General features: G+C 42.6%; 1 long non-coding RNA gene across 7 annotated transcripts in view; it reads right to left on the reverse strand.

Annotated features, from left to right (window-relative positions):
• LOC109447115 (calcium/calmodulin-dependent protein kinase type II subunit delta) overlaps nt 1-20,734 on the reverse strand; it is a 473,975-nt gene that overhangs the window by 329,730 nt on the left and 123,511 nt on the right. For 4 of the 7 annotated variants that reach the window (XR_012497240.1, XR_012497238.1, XR_012497245.1 and 1 more), the window contains exons 2-3: nt 4,405-4,595; nt 1,709-1,851 (exon numbers count right to left, since the gene is read on the reverse strand). The exons of 1 other annotated variant lie outside the window; for it this stretch is intronic. This is a non-coding gene — a long non-coding RNA (calcium/calmodulin-dependent protein kinase type II subunit delta). Of the gene's footprint in view, nt 1-1,708; nt 1,852-4,404; nt 4,596-8,132; nt 8,267-20,734 lie in introns of those variants that run through there. 2 more of the 7 variants (XR_012497239.1, XR_012497241.1) reach the window with 2 other exon arrangements.

The raw sequence follows: 20,734 nt of genomic DNA on the forward strand, positions 1-20,734 counted from the left end.
AATGCAGAGAATACTGAATCTTGGTGAATTTAACTAATTTCCCCAGAGCTGCTCTATCTAACTACAAAGTCATTATACTTCCCTATGTCTGCTTCATAGATGGTTATGACACATATTAGCTCCTTCCGTTCTACCTGTTCTTGATGTTTCTGCCATGCCCATATCCAGATCACACAGGTAACCCAGTTACACAGGTAACTGGTCTGACAACACCTTTACCCAAAACCAGATATAGTGCACACTCCTCCTGAGAATTCAGCATGCCTGACAGGGGCTGTAGGAGTCAGTTATGTATTGTACCTTCTCACCAGTGATGTCTTCCAAGTAAAACTGTTCAGCCCACAACCCCTGCTGCCTAGGTGACTGACTGTGTTGTATATTATATGAGTCTACTCTTTAACTACAGCTAATTGGACTCTAAAGCAGGCCATCAGACATCTTTTCTTGGAATGTTGAAATAAGGAATGCTAAGAGGATGTGTCCATGTTGAGAACTGCAACTCAAAGGCAGAGTCAGGATCAGAGTAATCACAATGATCCAAGGGCAAGCCAAGGACACAGGGTACAAAAAGAAAGCAGAGACTTAGAAATCCAGGTGGTAGCAAACAAAAGAAGGCAACGGATGTATTCATAGAGAAGTAAGAATTGTAAGAGAGTGGGGGAGAGGGGCCATGAGGCCCATGAGAGATACAGGAGGAAGTCATTAGAGTTTCCTTGTTTCCTAAGGTCTTCTTTGTTTCCACCCAAGTGTGTTCCCAAAGAAGACATTCTATTTAATCGGGTATCATGGGTGACACTCTAAATCTTACCACCCAAAGAGCAGATCTTAAAAAATAAACAAACATCCATTTAATCTTGAGGGTTTCCTATAAAAGACATTCGGGCTCCAAATCCAAGAGCAAGCAGGGAAAAAGTGAAATGATGATATACAAAGCCTTGAAGCCTTAATCCAAGCCCTCCACCTCAGTTGCTAACCCACACAGTTCTCCTCCCCATGCTTCTCCTGTCTCTCCTTAGCACCCCCACCAGCTCTCAAGAGTCCCATTCAATCTCTTTAGGGTCCAGGGTGACTGCCAGAAATCTTCCTTCTGTCTAAAACTCCTGTTATTTATCTGACTTCTCTAGCCCTTCAAGCTCTGTGGATCAGGAAAGGATTTTTGCTATTGTTCATTCACTGCTGTTACAAATACAACTCAAATCGGACCTCCTCTCATCCTTGGGCCTTTTATCCCCGCTTTCAGAACAAGCGACCAGAAGGAAACTTATCTTGATTTATTGTTCCTTCTCAATGATATTTCAAGTCCGTTTTGTCCAGCAACCACACATACCACCATTATTAATGTGATTTAAAAGGTGAAGGTCTGAGTTTTAGCAGCTTTGCCAAACCTTTGCATTTATTTTTGAACATTTCTCATAGACCCCTGTAGTCATGAAAAACTTCACTTGACAAAGGTAAGGATGGGAGCACATTTAGGTCGACTCCTCTGATAAAGGGCTCCCATTTGATAGAAGAGGCCCCCTGTGGCTGTGACGCTAGCAACTCACCATGTTCCAAATCTCTGTTTCTGCCTCATGGGAGCTTACAGGAAAATGAAAGAGAAAACGGAGTGGAAATGATGACTCAGCAAAATTGCCTTATTTTTCTCTTGTGGTTTGCCCCTCACTGCTCACTCTGCAATGCTTAAGCACACATGTGTGCACACACTTACATCTGGAATACAACCTGAGCACAGGCCAAGTGGGTCGATAGCACAATATTTCCTTCGCTGACTGGTCTCTTCTGCCTGAAGTTCCTGTCAGCTCCAGTTGCAGTTCCCAGAGGTTAGTATTTCTAAAGATACTGAACTTCTCCCTGCAAACAAGACAATGTGGAAATTCTCAAGTACCTCTTTGAGAGTGAACATCAGAACTTTTCCTCATTAATAAAAGGAACAAGTACTTGGATTTTTGAGTGAGTGAGAAAAGGCAGAGAGGAAGAGAGAAAATGAGTTCATTGATAATATAGCCTGTATTTTCTGTTGTTTGTTTTTTATAATAAACATGTTACTCATAATTTGAAGAAAAGTAGGTAAACATTATTAAAATTTTTCATCCGTTATCCCATAACTATACTCATTTTTGCCAGGCAGCTGAATATCCCAATTTAGGTAGGCTCGCATACTCTTCGACAAACATAAGGCCTTACGTCTTAGGCTGGATTCCCTAAAAAATTTTGAGTTAAAAGCTTTCATAGTAGAATATTGGAGAGTACAGTTCCAGAAAAGCAGAAGCGGGAGAAAAAGAGTGGGGCTAGGAAGAAAGTAAGGACATACACAGGAAAAAGCATTACCAATCTGGTCATAGCTCAGTCTCAGGAGATGTCTTCTGAGACAGCCTATGAAACTACTGCTTCTCCATACAAGCTGAATATGGAGAAAAAGGGAGAATTAGCCTCCTGGTGAAGTACACTCCAGGGGGCATCAGCTCCCTCCCAAGGCCAGCTTATATTAGCTGTCCACATAGAAACCTCAAGGAAGCCAGCTCCCTGGGTACCCGAAGTGACTGGCAGTACCTGAGATGTGAGTCACTCTGCAATGGGGGAGCCTGTGGCTCTCCTTGACTGTATGCTTGCACCCTGCGACCCTGCTGCCCAACCACAGTGAGCCAGCATGCATGTGTCACCCTGAATCTTGGGGCTCCATGGCACTTCCTGACTCAGTAGCAGCAGGGAAGCCCCAAATAGGAGCCATTGTGTTGACATGAGAGACTGAAAACAGGTGGAGTACCATGACAACTTGGCCCTGCCACAAAGGTGGCTACAGAACTCAAGATCAAAACCTTCTTTCTTCAGCCTCTGGGAACACAATCGCTATCACGTGATCTTCTTAGAGGGCCATCAGTAACATCAAGCAGATAACCCTGGCCAGCAGAATACCTGTTAAACCCCAAATAACGTCTGAAACTTCAAACAGCAACTCTACCAATTATTGTACTATGATCAATCAAGTTTCTTAAGTCAATTAATTAGTGTAGATTAGGTTGTTAGAATAAAAGTCTCCAAATCTCAGTTGTTCCTACATAATAAATATTACTTGTTGCTTATGTCTCAGTCCAGTGTCAGTTGGAGCCCTCCTGCAACTTGGAGAGACACCATCTGGGATAGAGGCCTCTAAGGTTACTACAGAAGGGCAAGGAAAGCTGGGGACTCGTGCAGAACGTATTTAAAGGTGAGTCTTAGAAGCAGTTTACATAGTTTCTGCCCACATTCCACCGGCCAGAACTTAGTTCATGGCTAACCAAGCTGCAAAGTAGGCTGGGAAGTGTAGTCTGTTAGTGTGCTCCGGAAACTCCATGGTGAGCAGCCTTGTCTCTGTCATATTTAACCTTCCTGGACCTCAGTTTGACCTATATATTGGAGACAATGATTCATTCTATCTCTCTCTCTCTCTCTCTCTCTCTCTCTCTCAATTTGTTGTGAGAACTAAATGAGGAAATGTTTGGTAAAATTATCAGGCTCAGGCTCAGATAATAGGTGTCAGGAAAATGGTGGTGATAGTGGTGACAAAAGAGATGGTGATAGTGATAATTGTTGTAGTCAACATAGTACATATAATTACTACTGAAATACTGTTAGGATTTAGTGACCACAGTTTACTCAGAATATGTCAGAATCTTGGATTGAAAGCAGTCTATTTTTCTCTCTTCAGTCCCTTTCAACATGAACGACTATCTAATCTTCTGAGGTTAGAGGTCCCCTAGCTCAATTTCCTTTTAGGGGAAACATCTATTATCCAAAATGTTCAGTAATAGCAGCAGGTTGTTTTTTCTTTCCCTCTGTGTTCTGCCATGTTTCACACTTCCCAACCTCCCCACCCCTCAGTTGGGAAGGATCTACATCTATCACTTGGCCCAGCTCTGGGTGGCTTTGGTTATAAGGCCAAAGCTGGAGCCAGTCAACATCAGGGAAACTAATCAGAGCATCAGGAGTTGGTCTTTTCTCCACAATGGAGCCAGGTTTCCAAATTACCAAGTCATTTACGTAGTCACTGTATACTTGCTGGGCACCTTCTACATGCCGAGCTCCATGCTCATCACTAGGGATATGGAGATGAAAAAAAACATGGCCCAGGCCTTTAAGAAGGGAGGGGGTCCATGAAGGGCAGCATAACAAGCAGTAATAGCCAAAGAGACTAAATCTCCTTGTAGAGAACAGACTTGGGGCTTTTAGGAAGGGATGGCAGGACATGATGGCCTTGGATTTCAATTAACCATCTTGGAATGCTGGGTTAGGCTCTATCCCTGAGGATACTTGAAAAAGAAAATCCTTGTCAGTCAGGAAGACAGGCCACAGATGGTGAGGGTGAGGCAGGAATCTAAAGCCCAGGACTCACAGAGGCCAGGGGCAACATACTCATCCAAGACTTACCTGAACTTCAGTTAGGAGGTAACACACTTTATCTGGACCTCACTCATAGCCGGAAATGGTCCTTTAATGTTTTAATACATTGGATGAGCTGAGTCTTTAGTTCCTAAGCCTGTAAGTGGGGGATGCAGGCAAGGACATTGCAGATTCCTATGGTCCCTCAAGTCTGGCCTTCATCACCAGGTTCCACGCCTCTGAAAAGAAAGGTTCCAGATGGAGTACATTAATTTTCAGTTACCAGACCACCTTATCTCTTGTACCTGTGTCAAATTGAACTCACAAACAAGTATTTCTACAGTCTTCCTGACACCATAACATCCAGATTCCCACTCTCTTTCCTGAGCCTCTTGGAGTCCATGATTTCAGAGGCAGCACATTGTCATGGGAAAACATTGGCATCTATTTCAGTTAGGAATTATTTTCCTTCAATGAAAGTAGTTCAGGGATTAAAGTCTAGGGCTGGCAAGGCAGTTCTCTGTTTTCATGACTATCAGACTTGCTTTAGCATTCTGCTCTGTCATCTGAGTTGAATGCCTTAGGATGATGAGAGATGAGAGTGTAAACTGCCTGTCACTGCATAATAATCTTTGCTTTGTTTTAATCTACTCCTGAAATTTCAGCAATTAGAGACCAATTTTTGCCATTTTCCCTAAAAATGCATATCCTCCCTATGAAAGTTATACAGAAACCAGTAGCTTTCTCCTTAATACAAGTTGGTTTCAAAAGATTATCAATGCCTGGTATAAAGTTAGATTGTCCGAATGTACAGAAAGAAAGAGAGGACCACTTAGGAACAGAGTACTAGTGTCTTAGTATGCTCAGTCTGCTATAACAGTACACCAAAGACTGAGAGGCTTATGAACAACAGAAATTTATTTCTCACAGTCTGGAGACTGAGAAGTCCAATACCAAGGCAGCAGCATGGTCATATTTGGTGAACCTTTCCTTGGTTCATAGCCGGCACCTTCTCTCTGTGTCCTCACATGGTAGAAGGAGCTGGGGTGTCTCTGGAGCCTGTTTTTTAAGGGCACTGATCCCATTCATGAGGGTTCCACCTTCGTGATTTAAGCACCTCCCAAGGCCCCACCTCTAATACCATCACATTGGGGGTTAGGATTTAATATATGACTATGGGGGGAATACCAACATTCAATCCATAGGAATTTGGAAAGTTAGGTATCTTAGAGAGTAGAGGACTTTTGTGGGTGCAAAGGGGTAACAAGCCTGTGTTAATTTCAGTCTGAGGGATTTATTGCAAGGTTACAAAGGGATTTGGATATCTGGGACAGCACTTATTTTTAACCATGGAATCATTTGTATTTTAGTACTTTGAAGACTGGCATAATACCACAGCCCTCAACATTTCTAATGACACAATCTATATCCTAGCTACCTAGTTCTCTGTTTACATCTATTAATTCTACATAAAAAATAAAATAAAATAAAATGAGTACTGTATTGAGGTAACACTAGCCAGTGCAACAAACTCAAAAATCTGTAACAGCTCAAATATAACAAAAGTTTCTCATGCACGTGCAGTCCACAGCAGGCAATCCTGATTGGTGATAGCTTTATTCTTGGGGATGACTCAGGGGCCCAGATGTCTTCTATCCTGTGACTCCATCATCTTCAACACACGGATTCCAAAACAACTATGCACGTCTCTCACAAGCCAGCGGTAAAAGAAAAGAGCATGGAAGATACCCCATGGGGGATTTTAAAAGGCAAGGCTGCGAAGGAGCATGACGTATTACTTCCGTTCCCATTCCATTGGTTGGAACTCCATCAAATGGCTATACCAGCAGTGAGTAAGACTAGGAAGTATAGCCCGGCTCATGCCCAGGAAGAAGAGGAAATGGGTTTGGTGAAAGCTACTGTGTCTCTCCCATAAGTCACTACTCTATTCCAAGCATTGGGCCATGCACCGGAAAGACAGCAGTAAACAATACAAACATGACCTCCCCTCATGGAGCCGGAAATATAGAGAAGAATGGAGAGCTTCAACAAATAACGACAAACACATCAACATGCATTTAAACAATACCATTACACGTATGAGGAGAACATAGAGCACAAGGGGCAAATTTAGTAAGTAATATGACATAGATTACAGAGGGCTATGATGGGAGGAATAAGTAGGAATCAACATAATTAAGACAGAGTGAGGCTGTGTGTGTGTACATGCATGCACGCACACATGCCAAATTGAAGGAAAGTATCCCTGTTACGACACAAGGGAGGGCCTTTGGTATGATATGTCGTTGGTTCCATTTACTCATTCAGCAGGTTGAGTGCCCATGCCACACCAGGTATTCTGCCAGTCTCCACAGAAGATTCCCAAATGGAGAATGCAAAATCCCTGCTGTCTCCTGCCACTACCTTGGAGAATTTATTTTGATCCATCAGGAATAAGATCTTAGAAATAATCTCAGATACTTGGTATGATTTCAAGTGTGGGTGAAGGCCTTTATGCCATTGAGTAATTTTCCTCCATGTATTAAGCAAACTGTTCAACACACATCTGGGATATCAGTGCCATTCCTTTAACACAAAGACCCAGCTTTACTCCACTGGAAAACAGGCTGAAAAATGTAAATATCTGTGATATTTTAAGGAAATCAGTCCAAGCAGATTACTGTACATGACGTGTCTGCGACTGCCACAGAGTTACTCCAGACTGCTTGCATCAGAGATCAGAGCATAAGGTCACAACTTCTAAGGGAAGATGCCACAAAACTGCCCATTCTTTGTTCTCTTTATAGTAATGGTCATTTTAATAGTAATAGTAGCAATAATATTTTATAGTAAGAATTTGATGTCAAACTGATCCAATCAGATTCCCTCTCTTAGTATGATAAAACCTACATTCTTATTTCTTTTAGAATAAAATTGAAAGATTGTTTTAAAAAAAAAAAAACTGTGCACCCAAAGACTTCCTACGCTGTGCTAAATGGGTAAGAACTTACAAAAAAAAAAAAAAAAGGGAAGAAAGAAAGAGAGGGGAGGAGGAGGAGGAGGAGAGAGAGAGAGAGAGAGAGAGAGAGAGAGAGAGAGAGAGAGAGAGAGAGGAAGAAGGAAGGAAGGAAGGAAGGAAGGAAGGAAGGAAGGAAGGAAGGAAGGAAGGGAGGGAAAATAACCAAAAAGAGCTGACTTGCTCTGCATGTAAAGTAATAAGAATTTTGGAGTTGTGCTCAATGAAACATGTCTGCAAGCAGGACCAGCACATTAACACAGCAAGTGAGGTTTTCCCCGTGGGAAGGGAGGCTGGCAGTTTTTGAGACAACTAGTAACCCAGTTTCTCTGTGCTATAATCCCTGTAGTCATCCCTAAATTTTTAGTGAAAGCCTGTTACCTATAGCTGCCTTCTGTCAGTAATGACTTGGAGAATGTTGAAGAAAACTGTCAATGAATGGAACAGACTGGGAGAGGCAGGAGGGCAGGCACGAGAGGCCAAGTTGAGCTGGTTGGTCAAGAAACTAAAATTCACAGCAAGAGGCTGTAAGAGATCAGAAGGAGCTTGTCATGAATCCCCTTCTATTTTCAGGAGGGCAGTGGGCTGCCCACTGTAGACAGGAGGATTCCAAGCCTTTTCCTCTGGTCATTAAATTAAAAAGTGGCCTGCAAAAGGCCAAAGCACATGAGGCCATTGAGGTCAACTTCACAGGCTTCCTCTGTGGTCCTGCCATCATCCAATGTGTACATTTCAGACAGTTGTGAAAAGAGATACTGACGGTTTAGTTTAGTAACAACACTTAAGTTCTTCAAGCAACCAAATAAGCAGAAATATGTTGCCTCTACTTTTCCTTCTTATCTTCTTGTTTCCAAATGTGTATGTTGTTCGTTGATTGTAGATTGCTGTTTTTTGCTTTTTTTTCCTGCAGGAAAATGAAAATTTGCATCTTTGAAAAGCAGCCATAAAGCTTTTCTGTAATTACCAAGAAACCTATCAATTTTATAGACAACCCAACTGATAACATGTAGATAACATGTATCTTCTTGGTGTGCGTGTGGCGGGGGTGGGGGTTGTTTGGGTTTTTCTGCTTTCTGCTGTCTGAAACCAGCACAACTTGGAGTGATATTTTAATTTACTATTATGAAAGGGACAGCAACTGGTTTTTAATGGTTACAGAATGGTGACTTGCAACCCTATCCCAGCTGCTGTCACCACCGTGCCGCGAGCAGACTCGCAGCATCTTGTCTCCGGTACACATCAGTGCTCTCGCCTGCTGCCTCCCTCCCTCCCAGTGGACAGGCCACCACCTGCTGCTGGCACAGCACCGCCTCTTCAGGGAACAAATGTTCTCTTGCTGCTGGGTGACAGGACAGGACAGACGCTGGATTTCAAGGGAACCAGGGAAAGTCGCCCTCAGGCCGGCTGCCCCTACTCCTTCTTCCATCTGCCTTCCTTGACTAGCAGAGATCTCACTAATCAGGGCCATCAGAGAAGGGGCGTTTGGTCAGACTGTGGTCTAGATCGTTCTGTTTCCTTTTCCCTACTAGTCTCCCTTAAGCCTATAGTGGCCATTTATTTATTCAGGCCACCGCATTTACTGAGTCTGTGTTCCATGCCAGGCAATTTGCTAAGTGCTAGGAATATAGACTTAAATACTTTAATCCCTGACCTGGAGAAGGTCACAGTTTAGTAGGGTAGAAAGATACACCAACCAATAAGTTATGATATAGCCATGAGACTGTAACAATAGAGTTAAAAACCAAATGCACAGAGAAGTAACATTAAAATATCACATAGGCAAGAACCATGCAGACTTTGGAGACTGTTAGGCCAGGGACATCCCGGCTTTGTCTCTTGCTGCCTGCTTCACTTCGGACAATTCATTTAAGGTCTTTAATCCCAATTACTCATCCATAAAGTGTTATGTGAGATAATGCAGTGAAGCACACTAACATGGCACATAGCAAACACTCAGTAAATCTGGGCCATTGTTACCCAGTGAAATTTGTATCCACGTGCCTCTCTCAGAGAAGTAGGGTCCCAGCCACGACAGCCAGGCGGGATTCTGGAAGTAGAGAAAGCACGGGGAGTTGGGGAAGCTAGTGGACTTCAAACTCAGAGCCAAAGAAGATCTCAAACAGCCATGTCCAAGGACAATACTGGAATGTAACACCACGTGAAAAATCTGCCTGGATTATCAGGCAGAATGGGCCAATGTGGAAAAATTAATCCAGAGTGATAGAACAGCAGTTGGAGGTATTAGGCAAAAACCCACTGAGAAAGGAGAAGATGATGCAACAGTGACAATCTGGAACAGCAGAGCCTTAAAAAGGCTGGAAATTTTTCAGAAGAGGTGGTGTTTAATCTGGGTGTTTAATCTTATAAAATGGGTAGGAGCTTTCCAGGAAAGATGCTAAGGAAGGGCTGTCCTTGAAGGGGAAACAGCAAGGACAAAGTCATAGTGACGCCCACAGGGAAGAGTGAGAATGTCAAGTAGCTGGAACGTTGGGTATGCAGAATAAAGTAGGAGGTGAGACTGGAAACGGCAGCTGCCGAGCATGGAGGACCTTGAGGACCAGGTTAGGGAACTAGTCTTATCCTGTGAGCCCACAATGGGTGTATATCGGAGTTGCCCACGCAGCTCTTACGAAGTACGAAAGCTCTGGCCACCCTACCCATGATTTCTAGTGAACTGGTCTTGGGTAAGTCCCCACCATGGGTGTTTTTTTAATCTCCCCAGGTGATTCTAATGTGCAGCCAGACAACGGGAGATTCTCCTTGTGTGCCCAGAATGCTGTGAAGCTAAGACAAGAGATTCATTTAATTTCAATAAACATTATTAACACTGACTCAGTGCCAGACCCTGTGCTAAGCTTTGCAAATATGGAGATGAGCAAGTCAGGGTCCACTGCTCTCTGTTTGGCTCTTTAGAGTTTATGAATCATGTTCACCTTCACTGTCTTTTCCTGCCTGAGAGTCGAAAGGGAATGTGGTTGCAGTCCTTCAGGAGAAGCAGTTCACGTAATCAGCTCGGTCATTGTGGGGCCTACCCTGAGGTCTGGCGCTGGGCCGCAGGAGAGAAAATGAATTGAGCAATCTTTTATAGAGCAAAATCAATAGCATCAGAACAGCCAGCCGCATCAACAGCGGAGGCTGGAGGGAGGAGGGAAGAGCAAGGAGGAGGGAAAGGGGGCTTGTGGGAGAAAACAAGGACACTACGATAGAGAGAAGACACAGAAGTATCATGGAGGGAAGGAGAGGAGTGCGAAGGGGAGTGGGTTAGGGGGCTGTGGTCATGGTTCCTGAGAGAATTTGGACAAAACACTGTATCCCTCTTGTCTTACACTCCCTCCACTGCTCAGAGCCCTGAGTGGAGAGGTAGGTGATGTGAGGTGTGAGGGAGAAACTAACACTAGGCCAGTTCCTGTTCCTGTGCCAGTGTTTTGCATGCATTAGTATAATATAATCCTCACTAATCACTACTTATTACAACAGAAAATGGAAATCCTAAAGGTCACGAGGCTACCAAACTCACGTGTGATGGAGATATTTATCCCCTTATAGGCTTAAAAGACAAATGCATGGGGGAGTCACTTTTTAAAAGGAGAGGTACTTCAGAAATAATTATTTTCCCACCATCTGCCCACGTGAAACACCTGTACCAGTGTGGGCCAGGACCTTAGAGGTCATCTGGTATGAATATCGTTGAAATTAGAACCACGGGTCTCATTGGCCCACCTCGCTTCTAGATAAGACATTCAATCTATGTGGGAACACAAGCATTCAGGTTACCCGAGGCAGATGAACAAGAAAGGGAATGTCTACCATGTATCTGAAAAGAAAATATTTTAGAATCCTCAGGCACAATATCCTAATGATGGAGTCTCATAGGGCGACTGAGGCTTTCCCCACTGGGGTTGGAAAGGCCTGCAGGGTGGGGAATGAGCTCAATGCAACCCACTGGAGCAAGGAACAGGCCCTGAGAGAAAGCCCTTTTGGAGGGCAGCAGAGTCCTCTGGCTCACCCATGATTAGATTTCCTGTGATTGCTTAGATATATAGCCAACTCAGACTAGCTCAGGCAAATGGGAAATGTATTGAAAGGACCCTGGTTTAACTCACACAGGGGGAAGTGTTGAACCAAACTACAAGAACATGAGGTTGTAGCTGGGCCTTGGAGCAACTGGAATTCGGGACATGAACTATACCAACTTGTTCCATCTCTTTGCTGCCCCTCCCTTGCTTTGCACAGCTGGTTTCCTTATGTACCATAGAGTGCCTTCTGCTGAAAAGTGGAAACTATGGCCACCAACAGCTCCTAAGCCTCAGATCGCACCCCCAGAGAATTTAATTTCTTCAGTTACAGTTTGAAAAATCCCAGAGAAGGCTTCTTCTATGAAGTATTCTATTTGGTTCCGTTTGGGGTGGTGCCTACCCCTGCACCAGTCAGCTGTGTCTAGAGGAGCAAAGTTATGTTCAACAACATGGCAACCCCAACTGTATCCGTATGAAGGGGAAGTGGGGGAAATACTGTGAGAAGAAAGAAAAGAAATTAGGATTTTTCACTCCATCTTACCAACAGAAAGAAGACCCTTCAACAAAGGCAGAAGGAGTTTCAGATGGTGGGAAGATTCTCAACCCATGTCATTCATGTTCAAAAACAATGTGTAATCCAGAGAGATGAATAAGATTTGGCTGTAGTCCTCAAGGTACTCACTAATGTGGCAGACCAACATGCCCTCTTCCTTACTGGGTACACAGTGGAAGCATATTTCCCAGCCCACTTGTGGTCAGCAATGGCCATGTGAGTGTCTTATGACCACTGGAAGGTGATATGAGTCATTCCCAGACCTGCTCCATAAAGATGTCCCTTATGCAGTCCTCCGTGGGCTTCTCCCTTTCCAGCTGAATGTAATGGAGGTGACCCCTAAGTAGCCTGGGGGTTATGTGTTTAAGATTGTAGAACCACAGATGAAACGAGCCTACTTAGAAGAGCTCCACAAGCACACATGTTGAGCCCTTAGATTTGCAAGAAAAAAACAGTGCTAAGCATTAAAATTTGGAGATTTATTACAGCTGTTAGGTCTGCCTTCATTAATAAAGTTAGTAAACATTGCATTAACTGGAATTAACTACTTTGAGTCCCAGCTCTGTGGGAAACATGCTGGGTGACTTGGAGAAAATCACTTTACCTCTATAATTCTCCCCATTAATTATATCTACATTGCAGGATTTTTTTCATTAATGAATAGAGATAATGCATGTGAACAAATGTGAATGCTCAATTACTCTACAATTTCAGGATGGAACATTACAAACTTGTCTCTGCATTGCCATTTCTCAAGTATGCCAAGATTTAATTTTAGTGGCTTATAAAGCTTTCAAGTTTCTCATTGAAAGTCTCCTACTTAATAAAGGAGGCAATATAGGCTATAAGAGTATAATTTTTCCATAGAACTCAGTACAGTTATTTTCACTCTGAATTGTTTTAAATAAGTGGCACTTAAACATTTTTTTTAATTTCCTGAATTAGTCAGCATTAGAACCTAAATTGCTTGTTCATCACTGATATTATGAAGCTTCATTTATATCTTGAGGAAATCAAGTCTGAATTGAAGGTTAAAAAAGACAAAACTCTTTGTCCTTAATAATTGGCCGCTCTGAGCCTTGAACCTGGAACGTGTGTGCCCCTGCCATCTTCTTGGTGATTCCCTTTACTAGGCTTTACTAGTTCACAATATTGCTACTTGTCACTATGTAGACTCGCATGAAGCTATGGATAAGAGCTCAATCTCAATCGATCCTTCCCTTCACCCTCACCAGAATGCTTTCAATAAAGATTCATGCACCCTGTTACATCCACAATTTCAAACTGTGCTCCTCTGAGCTCCCTAGCAGCCCTTTGTGTTGAGTTTTGGGGGAGTGTCTTCACTACTCGTTTATCGAGAGCAGCACAGACTTTATCTGTTTTACATATTGAACTTCTGGATAACATTTCCTGTGGAAGAAAAAAGAGTTTCCTAGTTTAAAAAAGAAAAGTGAAAGCCACTGAACCAAAAAAAAAAAAAAAAAAAGTTAAAGTTTGGGGTCATAATATGATGGCAAACAAAGGAGATATATTTTAATGTCAAGTCTGATACTTCTTATGACTTTAGATGAGCCTTTTTTTCTTTTGGGGCTCAGTGTCCTTGTCTGTTAAATGGAAAGTTCAATAACATGAGGGCTTAGTCCCCTTCCAATTTCACTCTAGGAGGTCCATGAGGGGAGGCAGCTCAGTGTGTGTACTCAGCATTGGAGGTAGAGGCAAGGAAAATGGAAGGGAACAACTGTAAGAGAAGGAGTAAAAGCCCAGAAAGAGAGATTTTAACTTTATTAAAATCAGCTACACTGTGTGTTAAGCACCGCGTGAAGCAGTAAGAACATCACATTGAACCAAACAGATACGGTGATGGTACCAGATCTTACAGTGATGGATGTCAACAGGAGAGAGAGGAGAGGAGAGCAGCAGGAGAACAAAACATTCTTTGTTCTGGGGTTCTCCCCAAACATTCAATCATTGTCCTCTTCACAGAGTCCTAACTCCCCCTCTCATTCTTTCACCCATTCTTCTAAATTGGTGGTAGAGGTTAGAAAGAGCCAAGTCCTCCCTTTAATTATTCACTCACTCATTCAGTTTTCATTTATATAGCATTCACTTACTGAGAACCTCCTACATCCAACATGTCCACTAGGCACTGAGGACCCAGAGATGAATTAGGTGTGATACCAGCCCTCAGATGCTCACAGTCTAATGGGGAGACATATAAAGCAATGCAAGGCAATATGCTAAGAGTTGTTATGGAGGGACCCGTGGGTGGGCAAGCGTGGAGGAATCATGGGTGGTCTTTCTCCACTCCTCAAGCAATTCAAGATTCCTCCTTCTCCTGCTCCCTCACCTCTCTGCACCTCACCTATGCCTCTTGTATGCACCCCTTTATGCTGAATCAACAAGATCAGGTACAGACATCCGCAGTGAGAAAATAATGAGAGTACCAGAAGGTCACTGCAAATAGAAGGCAGTTATGTTGCTTCATGATTTAAAGTACTAAATGGTACATTTATTTCCATTAACTGCAATGGGATGGTGCTCTCGTGAATGATAACAATGGGATTTTCATGACATCACTTTGGCCTATCTGGTTACAGAAACTACTGGGTTTCCTGAGTATTGAATGCTCCTCAAACATTGAAGAATAAAGGATATTCTGTACTTTATCTTCCTAGCTTCCCTTCACCTATCTTTTTTAGTTATAGACAAAGTCTTTAGTTTTCAATCGTCCGGTTAAGAAATATTTACTGAGCCCTAGTGCACGGCAGACACTGCTTTTTACAGACATATAAATGAAAAAGAAATAATCCCTGATCCCAAAGACCTCATGGGGAAAACAATCAAGATGATTAAATTCATTATGATTGGTTCCACATGAGAAGCAAGACCAGTGTATACAAGGAGCACGAGAGAGAGAGACAGAGAGAGAGACAGAGAGAGAGACAGAGAGACAGAGAGACAGAGACAGAGACAGACAGAGACAGAGACAGAGACAGAGAGAGAGAACCAGAGTTAGGAGATTCTCTAAAAGCTTCCTAGAAGAGAAAACTAACTTGAGACAGAGGTGAAGAATCATGGCTGGTCAACTAGATGGGGGTTGGAAGTTTGTCCAGGCAGAGGAGAATTTGTTTCCTAAAGCTACTGCCCCAGAGAACCATCCAAAGCAGAGGAGCTCATAGTTCTCAGGAATTTGGCATGTCACATGTGCTTTGGAGTCAGAGAGATTTTATCCTCATTTTTGTTCTGTCTCTTCACCTGGTTTGAGGCATGACTGTGAAGTTCAAATGAAAAAATAAAGTAGATGACATGTTTCACACAGTATCTGACACCAGCAATTTCTTATAAATGGTGTTGGGTGAAGGGAAGATACACGTGGGTACGTGAGTGCGTAGGTCAGAGAGGAGGCCCTGAGCATGCCTTGTAGCACTGAAGGATTACTTTATCTTGTATAATAAATCCTTTATCTCTAATATATGCCCAAACATCACTCCCAACCCCTTGTCACCAGCTCTGTGCCCTGGAAGCCTGACCTATTTGCACTTTACCAAAGCGCTCCCTTCCTGACTTCCAGTTGGGTCAAGAAATGAAGCACATTGGAGATCAGAGAGAAGGAAGAGGAAGGTCAACCTCCCTTCTGTAGTCATCTCAGCTGCTACACCCTTGGCAGAAGGTCACAACTCCTACCAGGTGGCCCTCTCCATGCCATTTTCTATATCTCTAGATTCTGTTAAGTGTCCCCTCCTGTTATCCTGCACACACAAGGGTAAAAACAACCAGCTGTTAATAGTTCCAGGATATTGCTTTCTCCATGTAATTTCCATACAACCTACCCAGTCCTTTATAAATGAGTTATTTATTCAGTTCTTTTCTAATCACCTAGTTTGAATACGCCATCTATTTCTTTCTGGTACCCTGACAGACATATACTCTGTAAGTCTTGCAAAGGAATAAGAAACTAAACCAGCTAAGGATTAAGCAAGAGATGGGGAGGCTCTCCTTCCTATCTCTCTCTCCCCGCATAAGCTGAACAATCGAGAACAATGACCAAATTCATCTTGTAAGGTGTACCTTCAACATATAGCTCAGAAACTGAGATGCAGAATGTGTTCTCTCTCTCTCTGTCTCTCTCTCTGTCTCTCTCTCTGTCTCTCTCTCTGTCTCTCTCTCTCTCTGTCTCTCTCTCTGTCTCTCTCTTTCTCTCTCTCTCTCTGAGTGTGTGTGTGTGTGTGTGTGTGTGTGTGTGTGTGTTGAATCATCTTCCACAGAATTACTGGTGGATGGAAAGATGAGGGAGATAAGAAAAAATTCAATGGTATATCTATATTTGGTGCTGTCTCCATACACACACACACACGCACACACACATCACAATTATGACTTTTTTTTAACATTTCATAAAACCTTCATTTGGTCATTCCAATCTTGATTAAAATAATACATCTCTGGAGGTCCACTGGAAAAAAATCCTTCAATTTGTGGGATCAGGACTCAAGATTATAATACTGCAGGTAGGATGGAAACTCTACCATTGAATCAAGGGCCTCAAAGCCAGATGGAAACTTGGAGGTATCATGGCTCAGCCCTGCACGCTGCTGACTGCCATGCTTTCCCAAGGACAAGAATACCCCACCTTCTCAGGGATGCACATGTCCTTACTGATAAGAAGGGCTTCCTGGAACAATTCAAGATCTTCTTCTCTATAACTTTCTCTCTCTCTGAGAAAAAAACACTCTTCTGACAGATATTGCAGGCTGTTCTGGGTTCCCAAGAAAGTGGTGTCCTAGAAATCCCTGACTTTAAATATTAGTAGAGTAGGGTGCGGCCTATGAGGTGTGATTTGCAGAGAACCAGAAGGAGCATGTATCTGGGAGGATCTTCTCTGTGCCCCAATCCTATCTCCCATCACTGGAAATTTCTCCAGCTGAAGTCATACTATGGGTGGAGACTTGTAGTTAAAGGGCCCTCTTTGAAATGGAAATAACTCATTGTAAATGTGTTTAAGGGAAAGGCTGTGTCTTCCACACATTTTATATTGTGCCCAAGCATTGGAGTGCAGAATTGGGAGACAAGAGACCCTTAGTGAAGCTAAATCTCACAGGAGATTCGAGGCAGCCATGAAATAAAAGGTATCCCTGCATGGGGAACAGCATTTGCAAAAACAGAGAGGAGGGCAGGGACCAGCCCTTTTTGGCACTGCCATAGTTGATAAGACTGTAGAGTTCCAATGGGCTAGAGAGGACTCAGGACACAACTCTACTACCTTCTAGCTATGACCTTGGGTGAGTCACTTCCCTTCTGTGTGAAATGAGGAAGTGGGAGGGCTACATTATTTCTAAAGGTCTTCCTTTTCCATAAATCAATGATTCTAAAACTGCCTCACATTTCATAGCTCTTCACAGTTCATTAAGTACATTACCTCATTTCATTCTGCAGCACTGAAGGCAAAACTTGGCAGAATTCAGAGCTGACCTTACCCTTACCAGATGACTTTTCAACTGGAATGCAAAACTCAGGGCATGTTCAATTTCTCACCTCTGAACCACTCTCTCAAGTGACCTATCATCCCCTTGCTAACCACACACACAACACACACACACACACACACACACACACACACACACGCACACGGTGTTTCTCAAGGACAAAATAATTCTTCTTAAAAGAGTACCCACATTTAAATTTCAAAAAGGGGTCTGCTGCACCAACCCCAACCCCAATTAAAATGCTGAAGAGTAAAGGTCACTTCCAGTGCCTGGAGAATAGGCAAGTCATACGCCTGCTCCAAAAGTCCTGAGTTATTTGGAAATTCAGCTAACATCCCTGACCACGGGGTCTGAATTCATGGTATCAATAGAGGTATTTCTAATGGGGATATATTAAGAGAATGGAGTCAGAGAGCATTTAGCTTCCTCAGTCTAGCATTTAAATTTGTGCAATTGATCCAAAAGGATCTTAATAATTGAGGCTATATAGTAATAGAAGATGCTGGAATGTTGCTTTCAGTCTAGATTCTAACACTGCCTAGCCGGGTAACCTAGAGCAAGTTCCCTAACTGCTCTGAGACCTGTTTTCTCATATATAAAATTAGGGTTGGGTCAAATGATTAATAAGAAGTCATTTGGTTTATTTCTTTATTCACTCAATGCATATTAATTGAACATTTACCCTGTGTCAGACATTGTGAAAGGTACTAGAATAAAACAAAAAAATTTAATTAAAAATATGATGAAAAAGGTGAATGGATTAAGAAGTATAAATTGGCAATTACAAAATAGTCATGGGGATATAAAGGACAACATAGAGAACATAGTCAATAATGTCGCAACAACTATGTGTAGTGCCAGGTGGGTACTAGACTAATTGGGGGGGGGGGGTCACTGCATAAATTATATAAATGTCTAACCACTAAGCTGTACACCTGAAACTAATATAAAATAATATTGAATGTCAACTGTAACTGAAAATAAATAAATAAATTTTTAAAAAATTAAATGTGAGATAGAGATAAAGAAACAGAGAGACAGGGAAATATTCCATGCCCTAAGGAGCTCACATTTTGGTTGGGGAGATGGATGTGCCAATAATTGTAATGATAAGCATCTAGACAGGGGAAACACAAAGGAAGGAATTCTTCCTGGTGGAAGAGTCAGGGAATCTTCAAAGAGAGAGTGAAACTTAAGCTGGATCTGAAGGTGAATAAGGCAGAGAAGGGCTTTCCACCACCAAGGCGCAGAGCAAATGAAGACAGGCTGAGGGAAACAGAATTCGTCCATAATGTTTCGAACCTGGAGTGACGAAGGGGGCGAGTGGTTACTGCAGATGCAGGCAGAAGCCAGACTACGCAAAGCCAAGTTAGCCTGGGTAAGACAATGAAGAGTCACTCATCGTTGCAGACAAAGCAGCAGCTTGATCAGTTGTGCATTGAGTAGATGTCACTTTGGTTGTCGTACGGCATAGACTGAAGGGGCACAAGACTGGCAGTGCAAGCTCACTGAGAAAGTGAAGATCACCATATTATTCCAGAGGTGTCAGAAGCTGAGCTAAGGCAGCCTCCGTGGAGATGAAGGGGAATGTGTGAATTTAATAGCCTTTCAGGGAATGCTATGTGTGATTTATTTATTTAACAAACATTTACATGGCATTTACTATGTGCCAAGCACTGTTCTAAGCACTTAGAAAACTAACTCACGTGCTCATCACACTAAACCTATAAAATTACAACTACTGTCATCCTTATATTATGGTATGGATATATGAAATATGGCACAGAGAGGTGAAGGCAGTTACCCCAGGTCTCACAGGTAATAAACAGGCAGTCTTCCCCTTGAATCTATGTTCTTAACCACAAACACTAATACCACATACACGATGCTGCCAAGAGGGACTCTGGCTTAGCTGGCTACGGGATGCATAGCCATGTCATTTACTTCCTGACAGGAGAAAGAGCGGATGTTGAGAGAAAGAATGAAGTTTGTTTAGGAGCCTGTTAATAAGGCGTTTGTGACATCACACTGGAAAAGCCCAGCAAGGAGCTGGGCAAGTGAGTGGGGAGCAGAGAAGAGAGTCCTAGGTTGGAGATATCGATTTGGAAGTCATCTGCGTACAGATGGCAACATCACCAAGTAGGGAACCTGGGCTGTCCACTACTGCCACCGGTGTGGCCCATGTGAAATGGCAGGCTGGTGTTCTTCAAATCGCACAGCTGGTTCTGATTGCACGGCAAGAACTGTTCCTCATTTCCTATGAATCGTTTGTTATTCTGCTAGTTGTGAACTAACTGTTGTCTAACGACATGGCTATTGTCACCTAATGGCCATGCTTGAAGTAGTCCAAAAGGCACAAAAATAATGAGCAATTGAGTTGCTAAAAGGAAATAGGACTTTGATAGAGAAACTATAAGAAATGGAGGCAGATGACACCTCTAGCAAGACTTGACTTCATAAAGTCATCCTTAGTGATCACGTTTTTTAATATTTAAAACCTACATGTAATAATTGGTGTAAAACATGAGAACGGTAATTTGGTCATGCTATTTCTGTATTTACATTTCTTCTATTAAAAATTTAGTGAGATGAATAATTAAAGAAAGACTAGAGCTTTAAAAAAATTGCAACTACAAATTCAAGGTTGAACTCTAGTCTACTGAATAATATCTATATCCATTTAAAACTTAGTGTGTTGTGTTTTCAGAGCTCAAGGAATTCTGTCATGATTTTTTGGAAAGCAAAGACAACACTCACTGACTGCAGGCAAGTCACGTCATTCCCATGCACTTGGGTTCACTTTTCGGTCATAACAAATAAATGCACTGAGTTTTTACTATGTGTCAGGCACTGGGTTATACACCTCTTATCCAATGTCTCATTAAGATTTCACAACTGCCAGGCAAAGGCAAAATTATTGTCCTCAATTTAAGGAAGATGAAATCATAGTTCAGAGAAGGGAATTCACTTGCCCAATACATTCAGTGAATAAATGGCAAAAACGAGGACTCTACCACTACACCAAGTCCGCATTCAATTTAGGGAGTAATCAAAGTCTCTCAAACTCCTGAGTCCAGCCATTTCCTTGATACTGGTACTGTTTCTCTAGCTCTCTAGAAGGCCTGCCAAATATTCTTCAATGACCAAATCTTATCCATCCTTCCACACATTACGTCATAACCCAATTCCCCAATTCCAGCTCATACTGATTCCTCTTTTCGGTTTTCCCTGGCTTGACTGCACCACACACATTGTCATCTGAGGCCTTGGGTTTCCCATGGGTAAGTCCTGACTTTCCTATATCGCTGTA

The sequence above is a fragment of the Rhinolophus sinicus genome, linkage group LG06 (genome assembly GCF_036562045.2).
Source record: "Rhinolophus sinicus isolate RSC01 linkage group LG06, ASM3656204v1, whole genome shotgun sequence".
Classification (NCBI taxonomy): domain Eukaryota; kingdom Metazoa; phylum Chordata; class Mammalia; order Chiroptera; family Rhinolophidae; genus Rhinolophus; species Rhinolophus sinicus.